The following is a 15,068-nucleotide window of genomic DNA, read 5'->3' on the forward strand; positions in this document are numbered from 1 at the left end:
TTAGTAACAGAAGCAGGTGACAGGTGGGAATGGTCAACAAGGTCAACTAGGCTATAGTTTACAGACCCTTGTTTCAAATAGTCATTAGATAACTAATCGTACTCAAACATTGTCAGGATCATTTGAATTAGGCTTGCATTGCTTAAATTTCCACATTTCTGGGGCCAGTGCTGTGGTGTAGTGGAATAAGTCACCTTCCTCAGTGACTCAGGTTCAAGTTCAAGTTCTGGCTGCTCCATTTCCGATCCAGCTCCGTGCTAATGTACCTGGGAAGGCAACAGAGGATGGTCCAAGTGCTTGGGTCCCTGCATCCATGTGGGAGACCCAGAAGAAGCTTCTGGCTCCTGGCTTTGGCCTGGCCAACTCCTGGCTTCACTTCCAGTCCAGCTCTCTGTTGGGCTCCTGTACTGGTGTGGGAGACCCAGAAGAGTCTCCTGGCTCCTGGCTTCTGACTAGCCCAGCTCCAGCCATAGCAGCCATCTGGGGAGTGAACCAGCAAATGGAAGACCTCTGTCTCTGCCTCTGCTTTTCCATCTCTAAACTCTGCATCTCTAAACCTGAAACAGAGTAATTTATAAAACAAACATGTTATCTAGAGGCAGGAAGTCCAATAGCAGGCAGCTATACCTACTTGTATTCTGGTGAGACCCTCACAATCCTCTGCACATGGTGGAAAAGCAGCAGTACAAGGGAATGTGTGTAAAAAGAGTGAAAACATGGAGAGTAAACTTGCTTCATAATGATTCACACTCATAATAACTAATGCAGTCTAACCAGATTGAATATGCTCTACTGGGAAATGGAATTTATGTATTTTTGAGACTTCTGCCCACATGGCCTAAACATCTGCACTGCCCCACCCCCATAACTCTGCTGGATTGGAGAATTGAGCCTCAACCTGAGCTTTGGTGGGAACAAACTATTGCAAACATTTGTATTATAATTAGTTAGTTAGTAATGCATAATAAATACCCCAAATTAAGTAGCTCAAAAGAACATGCACTTACTATCCTATAGTTTCTGTAAGCCAAGTATTTAGAATTACTTAGCTGAGTCTTCTGTCTATAACTCTTTCACAAGACTATAATTAAGCTGAGCCACAGTCATGTCAAGATTCAACCTGGACAAGACCAATGCTAGGTCTACTCAATGGTTATTGACAGATTTCATTTTATCTTGGGCTGTTAAAAAGCAGCCATGTCCATGTACTTGTTACGTGTACCCCTCAGTAAAATGGGTCACAACCTGGAAGTTTGGTTCAGTAGGGCAGGACAGAGTAAGATCCAGAGTGCTTAGTAAGACACAGGTAACTGTTTTTATAACCTAAAGTTTTTCCTGTATCCTCTTATTAGATACGGGTCACTAGATCTGGCCCATTGTCATGAAGAAGTGATTATAAAAGGGCACAAATGCCAACAGTTAGGAATCATTTGGAGCCTTCTTAAAGGTAGCTTATCACTGAATGCTAATTTATATTTTAAAAGGTTAGATCAAGAAAGAATTAAGTACAGGCTAAATGTCAATACAGTTTTGAAATATTTAAGTATTAAAAATGGGAAATGAGCAGTGATGTAAGGAAGATTGCTAGAAAAGGCAAAAAGTAAGAGACACATTATTACTGTGGGACAGATAATACGTGCATATTTCTGATTATTAACAAATTCATGTTAAATGTGTCTGCAGAAATACATTACCATAGAACTGTAAGTGCAAATTTAACAAATGTAATACAAAATCTAGACCTGGTTTGGAAATTGCTACTTAAGTGATTTAATGCAAGATCCAATTTTATTGATTAATATAGGATATCTGAATGTCACAACAGATTTGCAAGCTAACAATTATCCATGATTTGAACTCTATATTTTTTGAGTATATTTAAAAATTCTTTCTCCTACATGAGAAAGTGTGCTTTTATTATTTCTAAACTGTGTAGTGACCTTTGCATCTGTAAAATATAGGCGACCTTTGTATCCAGACTACGGAGAGTTCAAATTTTCAATTCAATCCAGTCATTCTACAGTACTTATACGAAGATACTTTCAAGAGAAATGGAATTTATAATGTTACAAATTGACAAATTGACAAGTTTTTTAAGTTTGCACTTTTCTTGCTCTGTAAAATCGGGCGGCTGATTATAAACACACTTGGTTCTGATTTAACTAGTTAACATCTTGGAGGTATACAATAAAGTTATCATGCTTTTGAAATGTTGTAGCTGTGTTTTGTTTCCTTAGTTTTCCAGATATTGTTTGTTCAAAATCCTCAACCTCCGTTTTACAAGAAGAGAAAAAAAAAATGACAACATAATCTGCATGTCAATGATCTAAAATATATAGAAGAAAAATTATAAACTGTTACCAAGTAGAAATCCATTTGTGAGATATTAACCAAACATGACTTTAGGGTTTTGCGCCATGGCATAGTGGGTAAAGCTGCTAGCTGCAGAGCTGGCATTGGATACAGTTCAAATCCCAGCTGCTCTACTTCCAGTCTATCTCCCTGATGATGCACGTGAGAAGGCAATGGAGTATGGCCCAATTCCTTGGGCCCCTTACCGAGAGATGAAGCTCTGGCATCTGGCTTTGGCCTGGCCTGGCCGTTGCTGCCATATGGGGAGTGAGCCAGCAGATGAGAGATTCTCTCTCTTGGTGGGAAACTAATTTCAGAAAAGAAAAATTAGGTTCAAGTATTTTTCTCTATATTATATCTTTCTATTGGAAGTTAAAATATCATGCTAGCCATAAAAGAATCTGAAAAATCTTAAAGGAAGAAACCTGGAAACATTTTCTGAAGATAATACAACATCGTAATTATTGTGCAATGTATTCTCTTATACTCTTCATCTCAATATGAATTATTGCCCAGTGGAAACTATTTCAGGAAATGTAAAACAACAAATTGCTATGACAAATCATTTAACACAAGAAAACTGATTACTTAAACTATTTGTCTCAAATATGATTTTATTTCAGAGGGGGTATTAATATAACACTATAACGAATTATCCAATAAATACCTGTTGCTACTTATGACTCCACTTTTATACAAAATGAGAATTGGAGATATGCCATTTTCTTTCCTAAATCTAAGCCATGCATGCACTATCAAGCAACCAGCAGGATGAAAACACATAGCATTTTAAGTAACATATATGTTTTTTTTTCCACTAAGAGTTAAAATTATGCTATGTCTCAGAATAATTCTCGAATCAGTATTTGTAACTAATTAAAGAAAAATTGGTTAAACTAGAAGAATGCTTAAAAATCCATGAATTCATTCAAAAATCATCAGAAGACTTTAAAACATGATGTAGTTTAATCACCATGCTAAGCAATAAAATTAAATGTCATCTATAAACTGCCTTGACAAGGGGAAAATACAACATGTATACCATGTATACACATAGTGATTTCTTAACATGTTGATTAAAAACTGATTTTTGTAAAACTTTCTTATTGAGTTGCTCATTAGTGATTTTTGGTCATTGTATTAGAATAGTCAGTAAATTAAATTGCCAACACATGAAGAAGACAACGCACATTTAGAAAATTTAACTCTTCTTGGACTTCTGCTTGGCAGAAAGCTCTTTTCTGTAAAAGAATCAAAGAAAAACCTAAAGAAGAAGGCTATACATTAAGCTAATGTTATTTTAAAACAGTGTTTTCAAAAATTAGTTATAGGATGCTGATACCCTAAATGGCATCATTAGTACAGTAACAAACACCTGCCCCCATCCATCTGGCATTCCCTGATATTTTCGGGAAAAAACATATCCAACACTTCCATTTAAAAAACAACTTGGAGGACATTTACTAACACAATAAAATATTGTTGGAGTGAAGCAATCAAAGATAATTAACTTCTTTCACTTTTTGGAAAATTAAGGAAGATTATCTAACACTCCTAACCTTGTGATCATGTTTTATTATTTTATAACACATTAATGTTATCATAATTCTTTGCAGCAACAGGGTGCACAAAAGTAACAGTTCACATTTAATGAGAATTGATCATTGGATTTCTGTTTCTTAGGCAAGTTGGTTGTGAAAAATACAAATGAACTGTGTGTTTACATCACCTCCTGCAGCCTGTGGCAACAATGATGGTGTCATAAGCTAACATACTGTGCACACACTCACAATCAATAAAATAAGCACATAGGTTTCTAAAAATCATTATTAACTTGAAAAGTGAAGAGCTGTGTGAGGAACACTGTAGCCAATGAGAAGTAGGGCCGTGGAGTTCAGACTGTTTCCTTTCAAATGAATGACTATTGATTTGAATTAGTTTAATTATATTTTTATGTAGTCTTCTTGTACATGAGCTAAAAGCAGAAATTAATGTTAGTGTGCCCAATATAATCACAATAATTATTTTTCTGTTATAATATGAATATATATTTCAATTAAGCAAGGCATCTTGGTAAAAACTAAGTTGTTAGGAAGTATAATCAAGAAAGGAAAATCTTATGATAAAGATAAAGCTCACAAAATTTTTAAAATCTGAAATCACGAAAATGGAGTAGAAAACTAAATGAGTAGCCATGTAGAATGAATCATCCATTTTCAGAAAAAATGATGCAAAATACAAAGACTACCTTCATAAAAATACTGTTCATTAGAAATAATTTTAGTAATATTTGAGACTTTGAAGTATTAAATTTAATATATTAGATAAATTGCACTGCAATAATGAACTCATCTATATTATTCATCTAGATATGGTTGAACTTTTTTCTTATTTGTCATGCTGATGACAAAACCTCCATGTTTTGAGTTTTTTCAGCAAAATGTAATCTTTTAGAGTGTGTAATAAAATCATTAGGATCATCTATATAAAAATAAAAATAGTTAAGCTGCAACCTGCTGAGCTGGCATTCTATATGGGCAAGTCTCAGCTACTGCACTTCTGAACCACCTGCCTGCTAAAGTACCTGGAAAGGCAGTGGAAGACAGCCAAATTTCTGGGCTCCTGCCACCAATGTGGGAGATCTGGAAGAACTTCCTGGCTCCTAGTTTCCACCCGGCCCAACCTTGGACCCAGTGGTTGCAGCAATCTGGAGAGTGAGCCAGCAAATGGAAGATTTTTCTGTCTCTCCTTCTCTCTCTCTCTCTCTCTGAAACTCTGCATTTCAAATCAATCAATAATTAAAAAAAAAAACACAAAAGTAATAAAAGTGTAAATGGTGTACAAGGTTTAATGAAGCAAATTCTATAACTGAACCTTGGAATAGCACAATTTGTTTTAAAACTCTTTGGATGGAGCCTCTCTTTTTAAACATTTAATATTAATATATTAATAACTAACATTATATTAATATAATTAATATTTTATCAACATAACACATTTAATAATATATCTGTTATTGATATGATTAATATATGTATTATATATGTGATATGCATTGGATTTTTACATGCATAATGTACCCTTATTTATACTATATAATTGAGAATTCTGTCTTTCAATATAATCTACAAGCAGATACATCTTTATTTTGGATACTAGTATTACAAACATATTTGTTGAGGACAAGTGTTTTGAATGCAGATTAACAAGTGTACTTGTCAGAAACATAGCCATAAAAGTGTTCTCTACTTAACTGATTTTGGTGTAGTTTTCAGAAATATTTTCTTAATTAAAAACACTATGGCTTAAAGAGAAAAGTCAACAGAAACGTTAAGCAATTTCCAAAATATTTACTATGGAAAACAACTCCTAGTCATTTTAAAGAAAGCTTAACGAATATATTCAAGAAACTTCTTACAACAGTACATTCAAAACTGGTATTACTGTGAAATGGATTAACGCTAGCAAATGGTACTATGGATAAATCTGCAACTTGCATATTGCTTTTGGCAATAAGTAACTTTTTTAAAATTTTGACTAATACATGTAAATATCTTAATTTTAGAAACAGTATTTTTGAAAAGTGACCAGATTATTTAGTGTTATAAAGTTTAGAAATAAATAAAGTAGCCTAGATAACACGTATTTCATATTTCCTCCTATTGGAAGTATTCTTCCTATATTCTGCTGCTTAAGCATCCCTCATATGTCAATTCTTAAAAAGGTACCCAATTATAGCAAACTGTTGAAATCTTTACTTAATATATACTAAACTGATCTTCTGTATATAAAGAGAATTGAAAATGAATCTTGATGTGAACGGAAGGGGAGAGGGAGCAGGAAAGGGGAGGGTTGTGGGTGGGAGGGAAGTTATGGGGGGGAAGCCATTGTAATCCATAAGCTATACACTGGAAATTTATATGCATTAAATAAATGTTTAAATATATATATATATATATATAATTAACTAATTAAACTAAACACTTAGGGAATTCTAATTTTAAGCTTTGCATAGAAAATCTAATTTATATTTTTGTTTCAAAGACTGGTCTGCACAGCTTACATTAACCATTCAATAAATCCATGTATGTTGATTGAATTAAAGAAAGTTGTATAGATTATTTGAAATTGAATTTTCAAATACAAGTGACACATTTGAGAAGATAATTTTTTATTTGATTTGATTTATAAAATAAGACAGGTTTTTAAACTTTTAATCTCACTTGAATTGTTCATTTAACCACAATACATAGAATTTATATAATTATACTTTACAGAAACTACATATAATTGCAAAATTTTTACCTCATGTTGAATGTCATACCTAGTGTTTGTTTTTTTGTGTGAATACATAATTACCACAATTAAGAAACACAAAGGCATCAACTTGATTTGTTTATAAACTTAAAGAAGATGAATTAAAACAAAATATATTATTTCCAAAACTGAAAAATTAAGCTTTTTTGAATAATACTTCAGTAAATTAGACAGTAGAGTTATTTCTCTTAGATAATGTCTTTGTTTCCTATAGATATTTACCCAGCAAAGGACTGATGAATCATATGGTATTTCTATATTCAGCTTTTTAGGGGAAACCATATGTTGCTTTCCAAATGACTAAATTTATATCCCACCAACAGTGTGTGAGAGTTTCTATTCACATCTTTTGCAGTATTTATTGTAGCTTAGTCTTTTTGGTAATAAGCATTCCAGTATCACCAACTGGAGTAAGGTGACATCTGAATGTGTTTTTGTTGTTGTTTATTTATTTATTTATTTATTTTTGGCAGGCAGAGTGGACAGTGAGAGAGAGAGACAGAGAGAAAGGTCTTCCTTTTTCCGTTGGTTCACCCTCCAATGGCCGCCGCGGCCCGAGCGCTGCAGTCAGCGTATCGTGCTGATCCAAAGCCAGGAGCCAGGTGCTTCCTCCTGGTCTCCAATGTGGGTGCAGGGCCCAAGGACTTGGGCCATCCTCCACTTCACTCTCAGGCCATAGCAGAGAGCTGGCCTGGGAGAGGGGTAACCAGGACAGAATCCGGCACCCCGACCGGGACTAGAACCTGGGGTATCGGCGCCGCAGGCAGAGGATTAGCCTATTGAGCCGTGGTGCCGACCTGAATGTGGTTTTGAGTTGTATTTGCCTGAAGAGTAGTGTTGCTGAGAATTATCTCATATAACGTGGGATATTTCTATGTTTTCATTTCAGAATGTCTGTTCAAATCATTTGTCTTAGAAAAAAAAATCCTTTCAGCTTTTCACCAGTAAGTATATTGGTGGGACTGGTGTTGTGGCACAGCAAGTAAAAGCTGCCTCTTGTGATTCCCACATCCCTTTTTGGAATTCCAGTTCAAGTTCTAGCTGCTCCACATCTGATCCAACTTCCTGCTAATATGCTTGGGAAGGTAGTGAATGATGGTCCAAATTCTTGGGCCACACCAGCCCAGGCTGACAAGGATAAAGTTCCTGGCTCATGGATTCAGCCCTGCCCAGCCCTGAATCTTGTGGCTGAGTAGTAAACCAGCAAATGGAAGGTCTTTCTCTCTCCCTCTGTCTCCCTCTTTCTGATGCTCTGCCTTTCAAATAAATAAATAAATACACTTTCTTAAAAAAAAAAAAAAGTCTGATATTGGCTGTAGGTGTGTCATACATAACCTTTTTTTAGAAGTTTACTTATTTATCCGAAAGACAGAATTACAGAGATGCAGAGGCAGAGGCTGGGCAGATCCAAAACCAGCAGCTAGGAACTTCCTCTGGGTCTCCCACATGGTACAGGAACTCAAAGACCCAGGCCACACTGTACTACCCTCCCAGTCCATAGCAGAAAGTTGGATAGGAAGTCGAGCAGCTGGGACTCAAACCAGCACCCCTATGGAGTGCCAGCACTACAGGTGGTGTCTTCACCTGCTATGCCACAGCACCAGCCCCCATACATAACCTTTATTATATTGATGCATATTCTATCAATACCTAATTTATGGAGAGATTTTATCATAAGGGGATTTGTAATGTCATAAAATGGAGTTTTGTCTTTCTTGATATGATCATGTTTTTATCTTTCATTCTGTTGATGTGAGATATTAAGTTTAGTATTTACATATGTTGAAACATCTTTATATTCCCTATGATCATCACATATTGACTTCCCATGTGTGCCCATATTTCAGGCCCAAGTTCAGTGGCTTTCCATGGTTACCACTCCACAGACAGAAGTGTCATCATCAATACAAGTGAGGCTACAAACTAGACAAGGTGACAAGAGAAGACTGAGCCAGAACTTCTCTCAAGGACTTTGCCACCAAGACCTCCAACAACCTTCACGGCCACTGTGAACATTCACAGGATTGGCCACTGAGATTCCCTGGAGCCTTCATCAACAATGAATCTAACTGAAAAAAACTGCAGAGAAATTGAAGAGTTGACATCTTCATTGGGCCAGGATTCAGTATTCCATCAAACAAGTGTGCTCTTCTGCACTCTTTCACTCTTCGGGAAATGTATTCTACAGTGAAACTAGTCACTGAATTCTAGAGGAAATAACTTCTCACAAATTGCACAAACATTAACACCGGCCCACAATGAATATGAGGAATCAATGCAATATAGCACAAATAAAAATAGCAAATTCATAGTAAACTGCCCAAAATAAATGGATACATAGAAATTATTTGAAATATTATTCAAAATAATTCATGGAATAAATCACAATAGATATCAAGAAATATAGAGAAATATTTCTAGGAAATCAATAAAGCCATAAGAAAACTGGGAATTCAAAAACTTGAAATTATTTAAAAAAAACCAAATACATTGAACAAAATGAAACATATTTTTACTATATGAAATATGTAGGAATAGAGGCAAATGAATAGTTTATTTAAATGAACACTAGCAGAAAGCTTCACAAATTAAGGGAAAACCATAAATATCCAAGTACAAGAATATCAATGATCCTCAAATTCAAATCAAACTACACAATGGCATATGTAACCAACCTACCAAATTCAAATACAGAGGATCTTGAGAACAGCAAGAAAAAGGAAGTAAGTACAACATATACAAGAGAATTATAGTGAGATTAGCAACATACTTCTCAGCAAAAATCTTAACAGGCTAAGAAAGAGTAGCATGAAATATTTAAAGCACAAAAGGAAAAAAAAAACAATGCACAACTTCCAAATATTAATACTGTAATCAGGAAAAGTGTCCATCAGGACAAAAGAGATAAAGACTTCCTTGGACAAACAGGAGCTGAAAATGTTCATTATCAGAAGACCTCAAATGAAATGCTAATTCTGTCATAAAGAACACTAATTAAATAAATCGCTGCAAGCTAAAAGAAAAGCATATTAATTAGTAATATCTGAAAGAATAAAGACCATTGTAAATGTAAGTGTGCAATAAAATTCAGAACAATCTAATACTGTAACACTGGTATATAAATAACTTACATCTTTACTTTAAAAGTTAGCTTATAGACGTTGTGCGACGGCGCAGTAGATTAATCCTCTGCCTGTGTGCTGACATCCTATATGGGCACTAGTTCTAGTCCTGGCTGCTCCTCTTCCAATCCAGCTCTCTGCTATGGCCTGAGAAAGCAGTAGAAGATGGCCCAAGTCCTTGGGCCCCTGCAACCACATGGGAGACCTGGAGGAAGCACCTGGCTCTTGGCTTCAGATCATCTCAGCTCTGGCCATTGTGGCCATTTGGGGAGTGAACCAAGAGACAGAAGATCTTTCTCTCTCTATCTCCAACTCACTGTCTGTAACTCTACCTATCAAATAAAAATAAATAAATAAAAGCTTTACAAAAAAAGTTAGCTTATAAATCTCTCTCGTGAAAATGAAATATTAAGGAGGAATCAAAGTGAAATGAAACAACTAGTAGAACAAGAAACTGTGATAGTGACGAGAAATCATAATGAAATGAAGAATTCAATAGATCAAATGACAAACACATTAGAGAGCCTTAAAAACAGAATGGGTGAAGCAGAAGAGAGAATATCAGACTTAGAAGACAAAGCACAGGAAAGTATACAGTCAAACCAAAGAAAAGAAGAGGAAATTAGAAATCTAAAAAATACTGTCAGGAATCTACAGGATACTATTAAAAAAACCCAACATTCAGGTTCTAGGAGTTCCTGAAGGCATGGAGAGGGAGAAAGGATTAGAAGGCCTTTTTAGTGAGATACTTGCAGAGAACTTCTCGGGTCTGGAGAAGGACAGAGACATCCTAGTACAGGAAGCTCATAGAACCCCTAATAAACATGACCAAAAGAGATCCTCACCACGATATGTTGTAATCAAACTCACCACAGTGAAACATAAAGAAAAGATTCTAAAAGGTGCAAGAGAGAAACATCAGATTACTCTCAGAGGATCTCCAATTAGACTCACAGCAGACTTCTCATCAGAAACCCTACAAGCTAGAAGGGAATGGCGAGACATAGCCCAGGTACTAAGAGAGAAAAACTGCCAACCCAGAATATTATATCCTGCAAAGCTCTCATTTGTGAATGAAGGTGAAATAAAGACTTTTCATAGCAAACAGAAATTGAAAGAATTTGTTGCCACTCGTCCTGCCCTGCAAAAGATGCTTAAAGATGTCTTACACACAGAAACACAGAAACATGGTCATCAATATGAAAGAAGGTAAAGGAAGGAAACCTCACAGCAAAAGATCACAGGAAGCTCAATTTCTCTTTGACATGGAATTAAAATCTGATTCTCTGTTAAAGCAATGTGTTAAAGTAATCTATTATGTTCTCTTGATGTCTGTTAAATTCTAATTCTTCAAAAACAGCTGAATTTTTATTAAGAGCTATGGGTTATTTAAATATGTGCTTATTTTCAAAGATTTGAATAATCACCTTGTAACAATGATCAAATTTGGTCTATGTTATGTCATGATTTTAAGGAATCTTATTTCAACCAGATATTTTGGATTTTGAGCCTTCTTGGCATTCTTGACAGGCATTCAAAAAATCAAAGTTTCAAGCAATCTGGACTCTAAAATTTCCAGTAAATCTTGGACTTTGGTTTTTAGAGTTTGGGCCCCACTGAAAAAATCGGAGGACCTATGTCTCTCATCATATAGAGACACCAACTAATCAGGCTATTTGGATTATATTAGAAGTACTGTCAAGATGTGACGTGGTACTAAATTTTAAGTTTCTATAATGGAAAATGCTATTAATACAAATGTTTGAGAATTAAAAAGTCTAATGATCTTGTGTTACTAGACATGATAGTTATCTTAATGAGAAAGCCCCAGAGGCCTAAAGGGTTAAATACTTGTTAAATCCACAGGTGCTTTCAAAAATACTGTGAAGTAAGCAAGTGCCTCTTGTTGGTTGATGAGTTTATAATTTTAAACATGGCAACTGAAAGTCTTTTGTTATCCACAGTTATATATGATTTGCTGCTCATAAAACTAAAGCATTGTTGGTTCTGTGTTTAGCTGTCCTCCTATAGGTTCCTATGGATTTTTTCCAACCACTTCTATTGTATTCAGTACTTTGGGATGGCTCTGTAAACAGATGAAACCAATAATGTATTAACAGTACCAACTGAGAGAAAGTATGGTTAACTGAGGTTACTAAAAACAAAAAGCAATTCAAATCAATTGGCAATCTACAAAAAGAGTTAAAGATTTTAAAAGCTATTATTAAAATTGCTATATTGGTCTATTATGTTATATGTGTGTACATATTGTATGTCCACATGGGAAATTTTTAAGAATTTTATTTTAATTGTCTTATAGATAAGATTGTCCATAAATTTAAGCTGCTAAAATTAATCAAAGATACATTTTCATTCGTGAGACCTGAATCTCTGCATCATATGTTTTATACTTGTTGGTAGAAAGAAACTAAAAACATTTTGGATGGTTGTGCTTAAGTTTACTGGCTAAACAAACTACACCATGTTAGATATTTAAGAGGTGTTTCCAAATACATGATTCTTAAAATTTATAGAAGGCATTGGATCTTCTGGTAAATGTTTTCTTAAGTTGTTATCTAGTGGTTGAAACTGTTTGCTAAGTTTTCATGTGATATTGCTATTGTCAGCAAGCGATCTAGGACTTGCTCCCTCATTTCTCTATTCTAAGCCCAACATGTTCTTTCATTTCTCTATTCTCTTCAAGGTAGGAAACTAATTCTATTATGAAGGAATCTGTAGGATGCACAATTTAATCTTTAGACCTTATAAAAGAGATGGCTAACATTTTTCTGTAATAGCATAGCCAAAATAAGAACTTAAATAATAATCTCATAGCTAGATTCTCTTCGCCATCAGCGAAGTAAACAGCAAGTAGAAAAAACCTCCCTTTCAGACCAAAGGGAAAGAAAGTTTTGAAGTGAGAATATAATTTTCCTCATGGGCATTGTCTACCTTAGAAAAACTACTACAGAACATGCCTGTGACTATAGACTTGTAGTTCAGGCCACTGAAGATTAGAGATGGGACTTGGGCACTCCCTTGACTTGCATCCTCTGGTCTGCTTTAACACAAACCAGGAGGAAAAGAAAGCTCGGCATCAGAAGCAATGGGTGGCAGGCCTATTAATGGCTGATCTGTACAGTGATCTGCCCTCAAGGAGACCCAACAGGCCAGTCCACTGCAGTGGCTTTCAATGTGGTAAGCCTGGGCTTCAGCAGAAGTCAGCTTGTGAAGAGCCCTGGCAGCTCTGCCAAGAGTTGGATCACTGGAAATGGACCTGCCCTGGAGTCGAAGGATGCCCAGGTCAGAGCCACAGATCTTATTGGCTCTAAGCTGAAAAGCCCTTCACTCAGCCCAACTTCCAAAGTGATCACTGTAGTTGAGGGGATGGCCAAGTAGGGTCAGCAACATTGCAGGCAGAACTGTAAATATCTTGTTAGAGATGCCACCTGCCTTTACCTGGCCAGCTCTCCTCCCTGGCCAGCTAAGTAATTAAAGTCAATAGAGTGCCTTCCCCTAGGAGGTTCACACCTCCCTTAGGATGTACCCCATGTGAAGAGATAGATAGGTCTGAGCCTCTTAACTTACAAGGCCTAAAGCCCACCAGATTATTATCAAGCCCCTAATGTCAGGTTCTATTTGCCTCTCAATCAGAAAACTTAATTGTAGCTTAGACAGCACTTTTCTTAGCTCCTCTAATAATGACTCTGTCCTTTGTTCTAGACCCTGTCTAGCACACTTGGGCCTCATTCCTTTGTAATCATAACCTCTACTCTACCACCAATGGCTCTACTCCCAACCTGTGTGTACTGATGGTCCTCTTCCCCACTTAATGCTGTATAATTGTTCAGACCTGGTTAATGCCACTCTTAGGATCATTGGTTACTATCCTCACCCTGTCTTTTATGACCTTGTCTAAATATGATCAGAGTCGGCGAACTCGGAAGGCTTCCATAGTCTTGGCAACTGATGACAGGAGCTAGGGTGGTTACTGGCACCATAAACTAGAGTGTCAATTTGTTGGGTCAACAACAGGAGCCACTGTGCACTTGCTCCTCATGTGGGATCTCTGTCCTTATTGTGCTGTACATTTTGATTTAATGCTATAACTAGTAATCAGACAGTATGTTTCACTTTGTGTTGCTATGTGGGTGCAAACTATTGAAATCTTTACTTAATATATACTAAATTTATCTTCTGTATATAAAGAGAATTGAAAATGAATCTTGATGTGAATTGAAGGGGAGAGGGAGCGGGTGGGAGGGAAGTTATGGGAGGGGGAAGCCATTGCAATCCATAAGCTGTACATTGGAAATTTATATTAATTAAATAAATGTTAAAAATAAAAAAGTTAGCTTATAAAACTATTAGAACAATAATAGCTACAATAACTTTCTAAGAGACTTACACATTAAAAATATGTAAACTGTGACATTAAAAATCAAAATTTGTGTGGAAGTAGAGTAAAAGTTTAGTTTTATTAAGGGATCCTAGTTAATTCATTATCATCTTATAATTTCCCTTTTTAATGATAACATTTTTTCTGTAAGCCTCTTGAAGACAACAAATCAAAACCTACAAAGTAAGAAATCTATGCATGTCAGGGAAAATCATCTCACCATAAAGGAAAAGAAAACGAGGGAGAACTGAACAGATCTCAAAACAACTAGAAAAAATATTAACACAATTGTAGTAGTAAGTCCTTAACCACTATAATTAATTTAAATTTTTCAATCGAAACATATATAGTGAAATAGAACACCTTAAAAATGTTACATAAGATTTTATAATATCTCCTAAATAGTCTTCTCATCAGAGGCTCATAAAGCCAATTCCTGTCACTGGGATTTTGGAAGAAAGAAGGCATTTATTGTAGGGCACAGAACAAGACACATTCAACTATCATTTACTCCTAGGTTCCATGACAGGCTACAGGTGAAGGTTCTATTGTGTTGAAGTTGAGATGATAAGTTCAGCGCATGTTCAGATTCCTGATTGGTTGGATGTGCTCATGGCTTTCCTTTGATCAATCAGTGATGCTCTGTTCTTCAGGGAAGTTTTATGATAAAAAAAGAAGGCTTCTGTCACTCTAGGGGAATACATGGAGGTGCTAATTACTTTCTTCTCCAGATCTGGAATTCTGCAAATGAAACCACTGGAGACAATATCAACCATCAAAATTCTATGTATTGGAGAAGCAAATGACCTTTCACATGATAAGATTTTGCTACCGTGTTTTATGTTCATTTTGTGAATTTTCTTTAAATTATAAGTAAA

Source organism: Lepus europaeus, chromosome 8 (genome assembly GCF_033115175.1).
Source record: "Lepus europaeus isolate LE1 chromosome 8, mLepTim1.pri, whole genome shotgun sequence".
NCBI lineage: Eukaryota > Metazoa > Chordata > Mammalia > Lagomorpha > Leporidae > Lepus > Lepus europaeus.